The sequence below is a fragment of the Phocoena sinus genome, chromosome 5 (genome assembly GCF_008692025.1).
Source record: "Phocoena sinus isolate mPhoSin1 chromosome 5, mPhoSin1.pri, whole genome shotgun sequence".
Lineage (NCBI taxonomy): Eukaryota > Metazoa > Chordata > Mammalia > Artiodactyla > Phocoenidae > Phocoena > Phocoena sinus.
Genome location: NC_045767.1, coordinates 89,036,410 through 89,053,382, shown reverse-complemented (window position 1 = coordinate 89,053,382; position 16,973 = coordinate 89,036,410).

Sequence of the window (16,973 nt, the reverse complement as noted above, 5' to 3'; positions counted from 1 at the left end):
GCCACAAAGAGTTTTCTCAATCTTTGTGTGATTGTGTATAGTCACACCTCTTTATAAAGACCTCTGTATTTTTTTTTACTTAAAGACCTCTGTATTTAAGTTTCTTTATATAAACCAAGGAGAGTGATGGCTTGTCACTGAATATTATCTATAAAGCATTTTTTTCAACAAATAGCAGAGTCCATAAACTATTATTTGGGGTTTTTTATTATTCTGTTTTACTAGGAAAGAAAAAAAGGGTGAAAGATATAATTGAATGCTTATCCTGGAGTTATACAAAATTGCAACATTCATACACATCTCATTTGGGGCCCTAAACAAAAGGAGGTAGTATAGATATGTTATATCCTGTTACTACAAACTTCAAAGAATAATCAGAAATGTTTCTCAATATCAGCTGCTTTTTAAACACATGGCTCATTGGTGGAAGTCTGATAAACATTTTGCTACACAGAATAGAGATTTTCTTTGTGCCAATACTTGTTTTGACTTGTAGTTGTTTTGTTATTAAGCAATATTGCTATCTAATGCTCATTAAAGTGGCTGCCCTGGAATCAGTTTAATCAACCACTTCATAATGTAAGAGTAAGGAAAGAGAAAATCACTTTTTCTTCCCATCCTGGGACTAGTCTGGGATGAAACTGAAGATATAGACAAAGAGAGACAAAGAGATCACTTGAAGACTTCATTTTTCTTTCACTTACACTCCAGAAATTACATATTCAGTCTGAAAAATTCCTGAGTAAATTCAGCCAACCTTGATATATAATCTATATTCCCTCCTTCAAATTCCAGGTTTAAAAATAACTGTAGTCCCATCGACGTAGAGAACAAACATATGGATACCAAGGGGGAAAGGGTTTGGGGAGGAATTGGGAGACAGGAATTGACATATACACACTATTGATACTATGCATAAAATAGATAACTAATGAGAACCCACTGTATAGCACAGGGAGCTCTACTCAGTGCTCTGTGGTGACCTAAAATGGGAAATCCAAAAGAGAGGGGATATATGTATATGTATAGCCGATTCACTTTGCTGTACAGTAGAAACTAACACAATATTGTAAAGCAACTATACTCCAATAAAAGTTAATAAAATATTTTTTAGAAATAACTGTAGTCCTTTTTATGAGTGAAGCAAGATGAACACAGGTTTTGTAAGCTGTCAGCATGGCACGAGCTAGGGAAAATAATTTTATTTGGTTAAATATGCGTCATAAGTTGCTTCACAGCTTAAACTACTGAAATCTCAGCCATATCCAAATGTTACTTTAAAACAACATGGGACTTTCCTGGCTGTCCAGTGGTTAAGACTCCGCGCTCCCGATGCAAGGAGCACGGATTTGATCCCTGGTCGGGGAACTAAGATCCCATATGCCATAGGCGCAGCCTAAAAAAATAAAATTAATTAATGAATTAATTATTTAAAAAACCACATACCTATCATCAAATATTAGAAGAGGTTCTAACTTGTAAAAACAGGAGACTATATCTGCTCATGTAGAGTAAGGCAAGTTATTCAACCTTTCTGGGCCTCAGTTCCCTCAGCAATAAAATCAAGGGGCTTAAGATAATTACCCAAAAACCCAATAATTCCAATAGGATACTACAATATTTTCCTTTAATAAAATTTGAACAATATGTTTGTGATAGAGAGAAACTTGCAAATATTTCAGAAATAGTATTGACACATTTATTATGAGTGCTCTGTTTAATAATACTAGGCCAGAGTTTCAGCCTCTTCCTCCTACAGGAATTCTCCCATGGATCAGCCCCAACAGCAGGACATAGGCTTCTCTGTTTGGAAAGGAAAAGGGAAAATTAAATTGAGCTACTAAGCCACTACAACCTATGCCCTCTATGATTAAAAAGATTAGTCTGGTTTTAGGTAAGATAGTAGAGAATTACATCAGACTTTTCTACCAAAACCGACTCCCAGGGCCCTTGGACTCTGCTAATCAGTGTGTGTGTGTGTGTGTGTGTGTGTGTGTGTGTGTGTGTGTGTGTGTGTGTGTCTGTCTGTCTGTCTGTCTGTGTCTGTGTGTGTCTGTGTCTGTGTGTGTCTGTGTCTGTGTGTGTCTGTGTGTCTCTGCCTGTGTCTGTGTCTGTGTGTGACCCACTAGCCACATCCCACACACAGACAGGTGCTTGTTCCTTTGTATCCTGCTGGCCTCCCGCCTCCTGGAGGATGAATAAGCCCAGATGGCAGGCTGCTTGCTCTGAAGTTGCTCTTCCTTTTCTCCTATGGACTGAGTCACATGGACATAGCTGTTCCACTGTGTGGAGACGGGTTTTCTACAGATTAACCAACCACTGGATCAAACTGGTCCATGACCATTCTCATCCCATTGGTCTACTCCGCAGACCAGGCCTATCCTGCAGCCCACAACACCCCCCATCTCCCTGCAAATATCCAAACAGTTGACACTTCCAGTGCACATCTGCAAGACTGATCTCTTTACACGAAATGCTGCAAGATATTGAAATTTGAATATTAAAAGTTGCCTCTTCTTTTTCCCCCTATCCTGAGGGAGGACACATTCTGAGCAAATTTGCCCTTTATGACTTTTCAGTTTCCCCTTGCTGACCAAAAGATGCTCAGTTCTACACAGAACATGAAGCATGATTGGGTTACCCATTCAGCCCACAAATATTTATCAAGCACCTACTGTGTGTCCAGGACTCTTCCAGGTGATGGGTTCCTAAAACAAGCAAAGTCCTGGCTTCATGGAGATTACAAGTGGACAAATATCAATAAATAGACAAGATAATCTCTATTTCCTTGGAATGCAAAATGCTGTGACGTAATCAACGGTATAAATAGGGTGGCCAACCATCCCAGTTTATAGTTCCAGTTTACCCTCTTATCCCTGTGTAATGATAATAGCACTCCATTTCATTATCAAATGAGAAATTGGTGAGAAGTTATAGAATCACCCTAGCTCCAGAAGAAACAAAACACAGTGAGAGGGTGAGGGAGAGCCATTTGCAAGTGGGTATTAGGGAAGGCCTTTCTGACATGGTGATGTTTGAGCACACAGATCTGAATGACAAGATGAATACATATGGAAAATTTTAAAGGCAACTTGACAGGACAAACAGCATTTGGCACGAGTATTACACATAGTAGGAACTCGATAATTACTCATAGAATGATCGATTGCATCCACTCTTTTTGGAACATTAAAAAGAGAGACCCTTACTCAACCAGAATACTTTTCTATTACAACAGATTCAGGCTCCACAAATTCCTTAAGACATCATTCTTCATAATCTATAACTTGTAGACTATATCTATGTATTTATTTGCATGTGCATAAAACATCTCTGGAAGGATATAAAAGCAACTAAAAGCAGTATTTGCCTCCAGGAAAAGGAACTAGGCATAGGGAGAAAGACTTTTCAGTGTATCCTTTGTAATTTTTTGAATTTTGAGCCATGTGGATCAATAGCTTATTTTTTAACTTAAATTTGAATTAAAATATATAAATAATCTCATTTACCTGCCTATAACTATTTTCCATACAAGTACTGTATAATTATATATTGTATATTATTGTAATATATAATTCACAGAAACCCTTCTGATAGTAAGATTAATATCCTTACAAACTATGAAACAGAGGCTACTGCAACACCAATGACATGACTGGAATGTCTGAACCCTTTCATAGTTATTGGATGCTGTTCAGTGCTGACAGTGTTTGCTCACTACCCACCTGGGCTTTGTTCAAGTTAGTGTTGTGGGATGAGAAGATCTTCAAAAGAATATTGCTGCTTTTCTTGCACCTTGGCATATAAAAATACAGTACAAAATTTTAAAGTAATGTTTTATTGGGCATCTTGTTGTACCTTTGATTATAGCTGTTGGTTTTCAAAAATGAAAATCTGTTGCTTTTTTCTGTTATGATAGTAATATAGTTTCATTATAAAAAAAGTTGTGCAACAGAGAAAAATAGATGGAATGGCAGGGAGAAATATCCCCTTTCAGAGAAGACTGCTAATATTGGGGCATATTTTCCTTTTTGCATAATTAAGATCTGTGGTTTCCAGTTGATTGATCACAGTGTATTTTTTTTTTTAATGATGTGGTCATCGAGACTAACTTTAAGTGAGGACAATCTCTTTTGGCATAAACACAAGTTTTAAGAGATACAGCTAGAAAAAAAGGAGTGTGGAGCCTGAATTTGGTTCCATCTTCCTAAACCCAGTTAATAGGTGTTACACTCTTATGTCAGCACAATTCCAGAATTGCCCTTCTGCTTATGAAAATTCACATGAAATAGGCTCTCTATTGACAGTTTCTGCTATCTGGCAATGAAAATATTGATAGCCCCACTAACAATACTAATACATGCTAATGCTGCTAATAGCCAACACTTACATAGCCATTACCACGTTCCAGGGATTGTTCTAATTACTTAAGATAAATGAACTCCATCTTCATAATAACCCTATTATTAGTAATGTTATCACTCGCGTCATCAAGAGAAGCAACGTGAATACCAGAACTCCATACATCTTCTTACATGTCAACTCTGTTTCAGATTTCCTCAAAATTAGTGGAAGTTTGGAGTTGGGGGTTGGTCTTTTTCTGTGAACTTAAACATCTGATCCAGACAGTTGGCTAATTGTTGGGGAAATCCACACAATATGATACTTCAATTACATCTACTACTCCAATTTCAACTGAACCTGACAGAGCACATGTACGCTAATATCAACACCTGCATATACTTTCTGAGAACTCAGCTATCCAAAACCAGAATGTTTGGAAGTTGAAGCCACTATAGTTTGGTTTTATTTTCTTTTTTAACATGGCTGCTTTTAAATCACAACTATTTAAAATGAGATTTTTTTGTGCTATTTTCTTTTAACTTCAATTACATGTATGTGCTTTCTAGCCACTCATCCCTAGAGGGCACAAAATAGACATACAACATATATGTTTGAAGGTCATTAATAACATCTCATGAATGGGTAACACCATGGTATTTGCTTGTTCCATCCCTCCTTAACTTTTAAATTTTTCATACTGAAATAAGTGGTAGAAGAAAATCTTTTTCTTGGTATTCTGGTATGGCTATTGTTGTTTTGGTATTTAGGCCCTGGCCTGGTACTAGCAATCTTCATCCCTAAGTTAAATTTTAAGACTTTCACCTCTGTTTACCAAAAATGAACATTTCATCCAGCATTACACAGAAATTGGTAACAAATTTCCTTCAGCACTTCTTACTTGCTTAAATTTAAAGGTTAGTATTTAGCAAAAATTGTTCAGAAACTTCTGTGCTAGCATCTGTAATGGTAAGATAGAAACTGAAAGAGAAAGGTAATTTTCAAATAATTAAAAGGTAAATTCCTTTCCTCTCAATTTTCCATTTGAGTACTTTGGTAACTTTGATCCAGGGAAAGTAACCCCAGATCACTCCTAGGTGCTCACATTTCTTCATAGATTCAGTGATGCCTTACAACCAATACCCTGGTATCCTAGTCCAAGGATGGTATTAAAATAAACCCTAAAGAGGGACAAAGTGGAAGAAAGAGCGCTAGACAGCTCTTGCTGCTCCAGCCAGTGGCCCTCAAATTCCATTACCGCTTCTTTGATTAAATTAAAATATAATAAGTATTGAGTACTTATTTAACACTTTGTCTATCCTGGCAAAAGTAAAAGACATTCCATTTAGAGAAACAACTATTCAAAAGCTTCTGCTGATGCTGCAGTTACTATTTGGAATAAAGAGCAGAGTAATCAAGTAGATGGAGGTGATTTTTCAGAGAATACAGAAGAAAATATTACATACTAGGTATAGTGGTTCTGTCCTAACTGCTTTCATAATCTTGCTTTAGCATAGACTACCAATTAAGGCAAACAGAAGTAGTCCAGTATAATGCTAAAGTTGAAGCAAATAAATTCAGTGTTGCATTCAATAATTAATAATAGCTACTATTTGTCAAGAACTTCCTAATCCTTGTCGATAAGATAAAAATTATCCCTATTTTACAATTAAGGAAACAGAAGCCCAGAAACAAGTACCAAAGTTATGGGGCCAGGGTTCTGAAACCACGCCTAAACCTCCACTCTTTCCACTCCACCATGTTTCCTCAATCTACGCCTAGGAGGTACACGGAGAAAGTTAAGATTACATGGTCCTTGGTCTTTGGTGAAAAAGTGTGGGCTCTTTACCACCCACCCACCCCAATTTTCAGTCTAAACTGCACACAAAGCAGGTGAGTCTTCCTAAAGCACTGTTTTGATTAAGCTACTACCCTCCCGAAACAACAACAACAACAACACTTTCGAAGCTCTTTATCAACTACTGAATAAAGTTCAAATTATTTAGCTTACAGTTAGTGACCTTTCTTGACCAGGTTTCAACCAGCTGTATTTGCTACTGATCCCATACATAGCTTGATGTATGGGACTTCTCACCACTCCCCAAGCATGCATTTCATTTTCTTGGTCCTGGTTACTGGCTCAGGCCAATTTATTTTACGAGGAATGAATTTCTTTCCTCCACCTCCATCTCCACCTATTGAAAGCCTTTTTATTTTTAAACGCCCAGTTAAAGTGCTACCTAATCCATATTATCTTCTCTGATTAGTTCAGTACAGACGACCTCTCTCTTCTCCATACGGAGAGCATTTAGGTTGTGCCACTTACATCTCAATGTAATGAGGCTTTCAGTATGTGTTCCTCATTTCCCCCACAAAACTGTAGCCTCTATGAGAGTAGAAAATGGATCTTACACATTTTTACATTCTTCATCTCCTCTAGTGCAGTCCCATGAATGTAATAGGCTCTCACCAAAAACTGAATGAAAAAATAAAGAATGAATAAATGAAGCTTAAGTTGAGTTAATGACAATTACAACTTCAAATATAGTAAGATCTCCCTTGAAAGGTCAGATTGAACCCAAAAAGCACTTGTGAGTTTTTACTTTCCTGTGGCTATTAATTTAAAAATCACCTTGTGTGTTCAGTCATGGGCTTTAGTACAATATGGATAAGTTTTCATGAGAAATTAGGCTTAAACATATGATTTTTCCTTGTTTTAAGCAATCTTTCGTTTATTTTTTTCCAAAAAAAACATTTTTGGAATGTCTATTATGCACCAGATCCAATGAAGTACTGAAGAAATAGGGGTGAGCAAGACAGAAAAGGCCACTGTCTTCAGGGAGCTTAAATTTTAATTGGGAAGAGAGGCAATAAACAAGTAAACAAATGTATAGAATAAGTTCTACTACAGAAATTAATATGATGATAAAGGAGAGAGTAATGAGATGGAATACTTTCGATTGGCTCATCAGAGAAGGCTTGAGGAGGTAACAGCTGACTTTAAGAGTCAGCCATGCAGAAAACTGTGAAGAAAACACTTCAGGCAGATAAAAAGCAGGTTCAAAGACCCTTGGGGGTTGAGGAATAAAAGGAGACTGGTGAGGGTAGAGCAAAATAAGCAAAGGAAAGAGTGGTATGGGATGAGATTTGGGGAAGGCAGGAGCCAGATCTTGCAGGGTTTTGTAGGTCCAGAAAGAAATTAACATCATATGCTAAGAGCAATCAGAAGCTACTGAAGACTTGTAAATAAGGGTATCACATGATCAAATTTAGGCTTTGGGAAATTCATTCTTAATACTAAATGGAGATGGATTAGACAGGAACTGATGGCTTGCATTTGGGGGAGAGCACTAAAAATGGGGAGAAGTGGGTGAATTTGAGAGGCATTTTGGGTATAACTAAGTGGACTTGACAGATTAGATATACGAGTTGAAAGGACAAGAAAAATCAGGGATGACTCCTAATTTTTGGCTAGGAAATGGTGCTGTTTCCTAAGACGGGGATACCTGATGAGGACCAAGTTTGGAGAAGACAGAAACCACTGTTTTGATTTGGGGAGAAGATATAGAACACTGTTTTGAATGTAGTAGGTCTGGGATGCCGTTTAGACATCCAATTCTAATAAGCAATCAATATCATAAAAATGTTAACATTTCACTAAACACTTATATTTTCTCAATTTTGTACTCACTTTTTCTTTGGCCACGGCGGCAGATTCTATTTCCCAAAGAGGGTCTCAGTAACATCTCCCATTTCCACATCTTCTTCTGCAATGTGACCTTAACACTCCCCTATAAAGAGGTAGAGTCTAACTCTCCTCTCCTGGAATCTGGCTGGACTTGGGACCGCTTTGACCAACAGAACACTGTGGAAGTGAGGCTGTATGGCTTTCAAGGCTGGGTTATAAGAGATGATGCAGTTATCACCGTGTTTGCTGGAATAGTCATGCTTGGCAACTTGAGCTGCCATGTAAGAAATCCAACAGTCCTATAGCTGCCATGCTTGGCTCCAAGCCAATTCACTTGGAGCATCCACATGAAGAAGCCAGCTGTAGGCAGTCCAGGTGGCAGTTCTAGTCTCCAAGTCTTCCCAGCGCAGGACCCAGCCATATGAGCGAAGGGGCCTCCAAATGATCCCAGCCCTCAAATCTTTTCAGCTGAAATCCTAGACAGTGTGGAGCAGAGACAAGCAACCTTGCTGTCCCCTAGCCTGACCCACAGAATCCATGAGCATAATAAAATGATTATTGCAAGCTACTCAATGTTGGGGTAGTTCATTAAGCAGCAATAGTACCCAGATCAGCCCGTTAATCAAACATTCGGGGAATAGATACATATAAGCTATACTCCGACCAATTTGCTGCCTGTACAGTTAAATACTACATTCCGAGCAGAGTATGCAATTCCCAAACAAGTTTCTTAAACTCTCATTTTACTTCCTCTAATAAAGGTTGAGTAGCCATATTAGTGGTGACTATGGGACAGACAATGAATCAAGTTCAGACGTAAATTTGGCACTTGATTCTTCTTAGCAAAATTAAGTTTGGTAGTAAGCATATTCAATTTTGATAAAAACTCAAGTCAAATGAAGTCACCTTTTAAAGCCCTGATGCACATATCCACATTTCAAATGTTGTGATTTCCCTTATATTTCATAAGCAGTCTTCCTGCAGATATCTCTAAGGTCACATGAGTGGAGCTACAGATAGAATAGACTACTAATGGATAAAATTCCTGTATGACAGATGGTTAGGAAATTGGAACACACAGTTGTTATGTTTTCAGAAGCAATCCTCTATGTTTTTTTCTTTTCTTAACAATCAATATTTTCTCTTTACCTTCCTTTCAAAAAGTGTGAAATAGGAGAATTTGGCCTTGGATATTAGGATGTTTTTTCAAAATAATACCTTAATTTGAAAAACTGTCTTAACACAATGTACTAAATTTTGAAATGAATTATTTTCCCAGGAAATAGCACCTGCCATCCTATAAGTGAATAAAGTCAATTTGCTTTGCCTCTACAGCAATCAGAAATATTTAGTGACTGATCACACCTTCCTATGAGTGATTAGCAAGCACTAACAATAAATTACATGGCTGAGATAGCAGTTATTTTAGCTGGTCTTTAATCATATTTTACCCCTCAAAAAGTTTTAATTACTCTTGCAGATCCATAATCAATATGAAACTTTTAGCCTTGTATGGGCAAAATAAACTGAACTCAAGAATCCTGACCCTACTCCCTGCTTTCACTATTAAGCCATATGGATAATACCAATATTGATACTCTATTTGGAGTGTTAAAATTCTGGAAACCCCTATAAAACTGTAACTATGTGTGTTTACGTATATTTTTTTTCCGTTTCTTTCCAAAGAAATAAACTGACATACTCAGTATTTGAAGCCTTAGAATGTTCCGGCTGCCATATGGAAATTTTTATTTTGGAAATTATGGGGTCATGTCATTTTTTTTTTTTTTTTTAATGATGTGCTATAACAACTTCAAAACAAATATATGTTTGTTTTCCGAACCGTTTAAATTTAGGGGCTTGTTACATTTCATGAATGTATATACCCAATAAGAAATAGGATAAGAAATTACTTTAAACCAGGGGTCACCAAACTTTTTCTTTAAAGAGTCAGTTAGTAAATGATTATGTCTCAACTACTCTCAACTCTGCCATTGTTGTGAGAAAGCAGCTGTGGGCAATATGCAAATGAATGGTGTGTGCTGGATCTGACCACAGAAGGCCAAACTTTGCCAACCCCTGGCTGAAACTAAAGGCAAGCTACATTAATAAAATATACTGGAATGTAAACATGTTTATTTATGAAAAGATCTTTCAAGTCTTGTTAGTGTCTCTTTATACCTCTTGTTTTGTTTTATTGCAGACTATACCATGCCACCTCACTCAGCCAACCTCCACTCTTGCAGCCAACTGAGACAAGTCAATTATCATATTCCATCCATGACTGGAATGCCATAAAACCACTCTGGGACACCACAGCAGAAAGAAACAGACCGAAAGACTATACCTAGCATTTTAGAGTTGGAGGGAGGTGTGAAAATACTAATTCAAACTACTTAGCAAAGCATTCTATTACCTTGTGTAGATACATTTAAATTTAAAATGATGGCTGATGAGGGCGGGTACACTGCTCAGAGGCACTAATATCCACACAATGAAGTGGACACTCCCATTTTACTTAAATTAGAGAACCTAATAAAACTAGAATAACAAAAGTTAAGCCCACACCCTAACCAGTCTCACTATTAAGTAAAACTGACAGAAAATGGTAGATTAAAATAATACCTTTATAAAGTATTTCTACTCCTTTGGCTAAATGATGCATCTGATGTAGTCAACCTGGCTTAATTTTATTTTTTTTCCTCCCAGTTTGTGTTACTAATCACTTTCTAAAAAGTCATCTCCCCTGTACCTCTATGACTCTGATTCTAGCTCCCTGACCCCATGGTCTCCGTCAAAGATTGAATCATTCCTGATAAAGAACCACAGAACGATTTTAGGAACTGTGTTGAAAAAGAATGTTACCAAAAGTAGTAAACAGCAAAATCAGGAGCAATAGAGTAGGTGAAAAAAATAAATGGAGCTGAAATATCAAATAAATGTGTCTGATGAATGCTTGAGTGCCTTGTCTTCCTAATTTTACATAAAGAAATTTGACCATATATGGTAGACCTTATTGTGCTTTTCCTCTGTCTTTCCAAGTTTTTGATCCAAAATCAAGCACAATGGTAAAATGCTCTTTCAGAGTAATAATCTATAATTCTTTCTTGAGCTAATCCACTAATCTACCTTTGCCTGTGCTCTGCAGCCTTTATGATTCACACCAATTCTCATGAAACTACGACTCCATTAAAAGACGGGAATAAAGACACAGACCTACTAGAGAATGGACTTGAGGATATGGGAGAGGGAAGGGTAAGCTGTGACAAAGTGAGAGAGTGGCATGGACATATATACACTACCAAACGTAAAATAGATAGCTAGTGGGACAGCAGCCGCACAGCACAGGGAGATCAGCTCCGTGCTTGTGACCACCTAGAGGGGTGGGATAGGGAGGGTAGGAGGGAGGGAGACGCAAGAGGGAGGAGATATAGTGACATATGTATATGTATAACTGATTCACTTTGTTATAAAGCAGAAATTAACACGCCATTGTAAAGCAATTACACTCCAATAAAGATGTAAAAAAAAAAAAAAAAAAGATAAAGACAAGGGATCAGGGCAAGGTCTGTAGGGACCTGAACTCAGGTGTTCTGCACTCAGCCTTGAACTAAGACCACTAAAACCTGAGAATTATCTGGTAACAATCATGCACTTACCTGACAGTGGTGGTATCAAATGGGATGTAACTGTTCTATTCCTTATTGGAAGATCTGCCTAAAAAGAGTATGCTTTGTAATAACAGTCAAACAGGAAAGGGCATGAGCTTTGGAGTCAGACCAATCTGGGTTTGAAGCTTCACTCTACTGTTTATTCTCGGGGTAACTTCTATATTAGGGTGATGGTGGGGCTCTCAGTGCAGGTGGTAAAGGTGGGGGTATTTCTAGTAGCTCAGTAACCATGCAAAGAAACGACAATTATAGAGCCAAAATACTATTAAATAATCTTCTTGGCCCATCAAACATACTGAATGCCTCAATCTATGTTCTATTGAGTAAGCAAGAATGTTATCTCCTTAAAGTGACGTTGGCTAATTTAAGGCCACTGCTTGGCATGGAAATAAGCACTGGAAGAGTCTTCACTATTAAATTCATCTTCTTATTTCCTATAGAACTGCAAAACCTCACTGTAATCCACTCTCAATTAGTAGATTGGGATGGAGTAAAGTCAGAGTTAGAGAAGAGAGAAACAGATTTATTTCTATACGTTTTTATTACTTTCTTAAACTCTGAGAACAGAATTAAATAATCCATGAGAGTAGACATTATTCTCTCCCATATTATCATGGTTGTCTTTCCTTCATGTCTTAAAAAGTCACTATAAATGTGTCCTAACACAACGTTAGACCTAGAGTCTATAACTGCCACACTCCTGCTCAGTTTTTTGCTTTTCACTCTGAACTTTGTTTTTCTGTTCACTCAACAATTTATACAGTTTATGTGTCAAACACTAGGTTCAGCAGTGGGAATAAGCAACAGTGAACAAGACGTGACAAAGTCCTTGTCCTCATGGAGCTTACTGTAGAGTTCCTATGGAAAATAGATACTAAAGAAATATACAAATAGGCAATTTATTAATTGGATTAGACAACAGTCGTCATTGACAGAATAGAAGGAGATCTGCTCTATGAAAGTCCGGTGAGCTATCACCTCTATACCTAATGGGATGGCAACTGAAGACATCTTTCCTATCTCCACATTCCCTGCCACTGACGTCATCCTCTCAGTAAAACCCAACAGTGGGAGACAGATGATGATGCTCGGGTGGGGCAATAAATGCTCTTGTATAGTAAGTTAATGAAATAATCATACTGCCGCATGATACCTTTTCTCACCCTGTAACACTGTACTTGCCTTCAGGGAAATCACACAAATTGTTTATTTAATGCACACTGAGAGGCTTATTTGTTTTGTGGAGAAGAGCTCAGAGTGATGTTTCTGTCAGAACCCTATGGCTCACTCATGTTTTCATCTTTGTAAGAGAAAGAAAGTCCAGTTGGAAACACTGAAGTCTCTTCTTCTGCCTCTTGATAGACACAATCCCCGCCTCAGGCACAGAGCTCTAACCAATACTGCAAAAGTATGGTTTCTTTGCTGTTTTAGGCAGTCCTAGAATTTTTTTTTTTTTCTTTTGGCCCATGCCATGCGGCATGTGGTATCTTAGTTCCCCCACCAGGGATCAAACCCCTGCCCCCTGCAGTGGAAGCATGCGTAATCTTAACCATTGGACTGCCAGGGAAGTCCCAGTCCTAGGATTTTTATATTTATCTGGAGGGCAAATACTTACTATCGAAGGTACTACTTCTTCAAAATATAGATCTTCCTTCAGAGTTCATCAAAGCCTCATTTGTAACATCTAGCCAGTATATGAAAGGAGAGTGTGCCAGTAAGGAAAAATTAGTCAAAACCCTCCGCCACCTTCTTTTTTCTTTTCTAATTATCAGGATTGTTGTTGTGCTGTTGTTTTGACTTTTCAAATGTGGTAAAAAGATATATTCTAAGCCATGGACACTGTGTTCCTAGTCTGTATATGTTTGTCAAACCGCCTTCATTTATGTACTTTCTTTAGACCAAGGTTGTTTTCGTTTCTTCATAGCTCCCTTCCTTTCTGTCTGCTCCTAACTTCTACCTCTTCCTTCACCTATGCTGTCTTCCATCTTACGATACTAATGACATTACATTCCCTTCCCTCTGCCCCATCCATCCCCCCATTTTGGGTTTCCTCTCATGATTTAAGCTGGTTTCTGAATATGTAAGGTGAACGTTCCTTTGCTTCCTATTAAAGAGCTATAGAAATAAAATGGAGCTCCACGTGAGCAAAGCTCAATATATAGCAGAAGAATTACAATTTTATCAAGCACCCAAAAAATGGCATCGAGTAAAATTTGACATTTATTATGGCTGTCCATGTGTTCTTGGGGAAAAAAGAAAAAACAAACGCTGAGAGTTCACACTTACCTGGACATATGTATAACATAAAACAATAGGGAATGTGTTTAATTCTTTTCAAATAGGTATCAGTAAGAAAGAGGAAGTACTGGGTCATGGTTAGGACTCAACTCTAGAATCAAACTATATGGGTTTAAATCCTGGCACATTCATTACTACCTACTTGACCTTAGCCAGTGTTATCTAACTGCTCTGAGGCTCAGTTTCTACATTAGTAAAAAGTATCTACTTCATCTAGTTATTGTAAAAATTACATGAATTAAATAGATGTAGGGACTTCCCTGGCTCTCCAGTGGTTAAGATTCTGTGCTCCCAATGCAGGGGGAACAGGTTCAGTCCCTGGTCAGGGAACTAAAATCCCACATGCCTCAGGGCTTGGCCAATAAACAAACAAACAAACAAATAAATAGATGTCGAGTACTCAGAAGGTGTGGTACATAGGAAGCATTCAATAAATGTTAGCTATTATTACGATAGATTCCAAATTGCAGAAATCCACATCTTTCTTTTTTGAATTCTAATACGATAGAAAATTCAAACCAAATGAATTGGAAAACTACCCAGATTTTTAGAGAGGCTTACTGATCATCATTTAGCAGTACAGGAAAGTCATATATATATTTTCATTATATAGACATAGATGTATAACTATACACACACATTTTGTATCTATATTTTTCTTTTATAATTAAAGTTATATCTCATTTTTATTTAGCTTTTTATTATATATGTATATTTTTAATAAATTACACATGAGGTACTGTGAAATTCACCCAGGTACTTCCTGGGTAAAAACACTGGACTTTTAAGATCTCCCAGGTGAAAATAATGGAACAAGTTACTTCAGGACTCCGTTTTCCAATTCACATCAGATTGCCCTCTGGATTCTTGCAATCTGAGAAGCACACACAAGTTAACTCATCTCTTACTGGCCCGCCCACACTTTACCCATACTCTCCCTCTGCCCTGACCCAGAACACCACAGGTGGCAAAAAGGGATAGAGATTGAGCAGAATCCCTAGAATCAAGTCTGATGAGGAATCAGAATCCATATTGACATAAGAAGTGCCTGCCAACACCAAATACCCTTCTCCAAGCCAGCTATTCCTTTTTCAGCACATTGCTACAGGGCTAAAGGGACTTAGGGACTCATATTTAAGGGGAGGTGCTTTGCCATTCCAAGTAAGTGGCTGTGAGAAGGTCACCATGGAAACCACCACTTGAATTTTGGTGCATTTAAAACCTGAATTCAGCGTTTAAAATCTATAGTTTGCCCTTGAGAAACATCCCAGCTTTGGTATCCCAGCTTTCTGGTAAAAAAGCTTTTGGTAAGTAGGAGCAGAGGTGATTAGTCTGTTTATTTAGCTAATAAAACTAAACTATTTCTTTTAGGCACAGTAGTTGGTTTCTCTGCCAGTGTAAGCAGGAAATTGGATTCATTATGTTTAGACATGCCCTTTCATTCAGGTCACAGTTGTACATTCGTAAATCTTTTTATCATATTTAATATCTATGCAGACGCTGTGTGGCTACATGTTTATTTTACTCCTTCCTAAAAAAAAAAGACAGAATCAAGGGTGTGTTTGCCTGGCATTCCAATTTTTTAATTGGCTCTTTTCCCATAAACCTAGGTTGTTGTTTATAGTTTCTTTCTCTCACAAACACCATGGTAACCAGGGAAAGAAAACTTTTCATGAAATTCATTTTCATCATTCCATAGTCTGAAAATTGCATTTAAATTCTGAAAAAATGTCTCTGAATCAGAGGGTGCCAGTTTCTCTGGCATATAAGGTTCCCTAGTTGGTCCTGTTTTCCTCTTGCCGCCATTCCTCCTTAACAGAGATACCAGTAAGCAAGGAAGGTGGTCACTGTTTTTCCACATTTACCTTCTGGAGGCCTTCTCTTATAAAAATTCTTACATGTGTAGAGTAATATCCAAAAGGCAGGTGCAAAAGGCAAACTGAGGTACACATAATCCAAAGATTAGAAGGTCTCTGAATAATCAAAAGTTGGTTGAAAGTTGTGTACTGAGTTAATGTAATTAGAACATTACATTTCATTTCAAACTGCCTAATTCAGAGCTTTGAATTTGTACACTGAGCTCTGTAATGTATGCAAAAGTAGTAAATGCAAAGTCATTAACATATTTCTTATGCTAATTTTGTGTCCTTTTGGTATGCAAAATCTAGAAATTCCATTCAAAAATAAATATTCCAATGACAATATTGATTCATATCATGTGAAAACATGTTTTCCAATTATCAGTTTGATTTATAACAAACACATTAATATATATCCTACTAATATGTATTACTTTTATATAATTAAAAGTTGTATTATTTGATACTCTTGAATTCTAATGGCATGGCAGCATTACTACTAAATTTGGATTGTCATTAGTGTCTAATAATTTATATCATTACTCCAACTTCCTTTTGCTTTAATAGTGTTTTAGCCATAGACACATACTCAACTTTACCTCAAGAATTCTTACAGATATCAGTTGAATGTCACAATTCAGGTTTGTAGACCTTTCACAATTGCAGGTTGGAGTGTGGGGTATTTACATCTACAGATTAAGGAATAAATAATTAAGAAGCTATGAGTAATGCCACCATAATTATGCTATTTAGACAAACGTTGGGTAGGCATAGTCTCCTTTCTCAAACATGAAGCATTTTCTTTATGACATTCCATTCTAAATCTCAATTTAGAATAACTAATAAAAATGATTATAAATTGCTTTGCAAAAATAAAACTGCTAAGCATGAGCTGAATAAGTACTATTAATTAAAGCGGTTAAGGGTTTGGAGTAAAAAGGAAATGTTGCCTCAGCATTGCTAAAATGAGGCCAAAAACAACTGCTGATGAAATGTGAGAAATCCATAGGAGAATACTAGAGGTAGCAAAGATGGCTTCACTATAAGATAAGCCTCATATTGTGTCAAGGGCTGTTATTTTCTTTTGATAAGGTATTTTTATATCAGCTGCCTACA